This window comes from Eucalyptus grandis, chromosome 7 (assembly GCF_016545825.1).
Source record: "Eucalyptus grandis isolate ANBG69807.140 chromosome 7, ASM1654582v1, whole genome shotgun sequence".
In the NCBI taxonomy this organism is placed as follows: Eukaryota; Viridiplantae; Streptophyta; class Magnoliopsida; order Myrtales; family Myrtaceae; genus Eucalyptus; species Eucalyptus grandis.
The window spans coordinates 1,636,226-1,638,665 of NC_052618.1; positions in this window are offsets into that span (position 1 = coordinate 1,636,226).

Here is a 2,440-nt window from a genome sequence, read left to right on the forward strand (position 1 = left end):
AGCTTGTGCATCTATTTATTCCCTCCAAAGACATGTATACATAAAATAAAATAATAATATAAAAACCTAGTCAATGATTAGACGTATTGATTAAGGAAAATATTTTCTTGATCAAAACTATTAAACTCCGGTCATCTTTGGATCAAAATTAATTTTTCTTTTGGGGCCAGTAAATCTTTAATATCCATCAACTATCTTTTTAACTAAAAAAAAAGAGAAAATGATAATTTAAATAGCTATTTAGCTACTTGGCAAATTTTAAGAAAACATGGCCGTCAGAGTTCCTTTGCTTCTCTTCTCCTAATGGGAACAGAAGACGGGCAATTTTTTTTTCCTTTTTATGTATATTTCTCTATTTTTGGCCTGCCCCACCACCTCTTTCCCTTGGTGGCCCATCTGCCATCTGGGTGTCTTTATTATTTGTTATTTTCTTTTTGGGTCATGTGGGTTTCTTGATTATGTGTTCAAGGTCCCTCCTCTCTCTCTACTCTCTTCTCTCTCCGTGGAATTTTAAATTTGTTACCGTTGTTTCCAGTCTCTCATCTGCATCGGGATGTCTTTTTTACTCGAAACCCTACATTTTACTTTAGGAAAAACATGGAGAAAAAATTATCATTGTTTAAAAAGTGAGAGTGTATCATATGTGTGAAAGTATAGTATTTTAAGATTAGATATGGTGCAAATTGCAATTTCGAATAAGTAAAGATGGTTAGGTTTTTGCAATGTTTCTATAAAATGTTTTGGAAATATCCATATAATAATTTGGACTTTGGTGGATACGATTAGATTTGTCCGACTATCCCTAATCTTATCGACTTTTATTTCTATTTGCCTCTTCAAATGAAGGGGATCCCATTGACAAATACTTTGTGAATTGTTTGCCCATACACTTGCATTTACGAAAAGAGTGAAGATAAAATTCAAAGAAAAACTGATTTATTTATTTATTTATGAGTCTTCAAATTCCCTATCTCATTAAGCTGCCAAACACGCTGAAAGAAAGAAATTGTCATCCCATTTTGCACCGTTTTCCGGTCCATTGTTAAATACATGGGCATATATTTGCTAAGGCGACTAATTAAGGAGATATTATAATTTTCAGTGCGGGTATATTTTCGAGAGCGTTGAGCGTCACATGGTAAGGGTGTGCATGAAAAAAATTTGAAACAAAAATTAATTTCTCAATTTCTATTTCAGAAATTAAGAAGTTAAAAATTTTAGCTTCTAATTTCTTCTTCAAATCCATTTTTGGAATAAAGATCTATTCTAGAAATAGAAAAATCAAATTGTGTTACCAAACAAATTGATGTTCCAAACTTGTTTTGGGAAACAGAGAAATAGAGAAATAGAAAAGTAGAAATTTTATCATGCGCGCCCCAAATAAGCAGAACAAAGCTAAGCACTTCCTTTCTTGTTTAGTAATTGAGCCATAAACTCTCCATGAACTCTTCTAACGGTGGAGACCATAGAGTTTGCACATCCTTCAAAGGACAATTCTAGGTATATGGTGATGAATGCCTCAGAACTCACATAATTTTAACCAAAAAATGATAGCACCTATTTCCACCATATAAATTACTTTATAAATTGCTTTATACACACCATATAATTTAAATTTAAATAGTTCAAATAGCCATCTTCGGGCCCCATTAATGGTAAGATAGATAGGAAAGAGGAAAAGCATACATCTAACCAGGGTCTATGCACTTTCATTAATAATTGTTTCTTCTTTCCAATTATTTTTTTTTTTATTTACAAGAGTCCCGTGAAATTTGAGTATTTTCACGAGCTTAGTGGCTTGGAATACGAGAATACTGACAAAGTTATGATGTGTTAAACAATTATATACAATCTCTCTATAAATATTAATTTCTAATAAGTTCAAATTCTTTTCTAAGCAGAAATTTTTGGTTAAAATTGTGAACTTTTTATGATTATAACTTAGGTTTGGGACGTCCGATTAATAAAGATTACCAACAAGATTCAAATTAATCGGTTGCCCACTTTTGAACCCATATTTAGCATCCTAGAAAGAAATTTTCCCTTTTTCTCTTTTTGAGACTTATACTTAGATGATTTTCATATCGGCTTCCATAGTGCCATTTTCTCTCCCATAAATGCTTTACATAAATACTAAATGGCAAATTTAGATGGAAAGGAAACCTTGGAAGGACAAGGCTATTGACAACTTATGGAAATTAGTGCTTTTAGTTGCATAGCATTCTCATGAGAGGTATCAATGACAACAATACCATAATTTTGTTTTTTCCCTTTTCCTTTTTGGTTAGAACCAATATGTCTTCACGTAAAATATTGAAATAAGCACCATCCAATAATACTTTATTCTCTTCATTCAAACGGACGAGAGACAAAAAAATCATACAAAATCCAAAGCTTGGGATAGTCCGCAGCTTCCTGGACCTTGGGGTCATTGTTATTT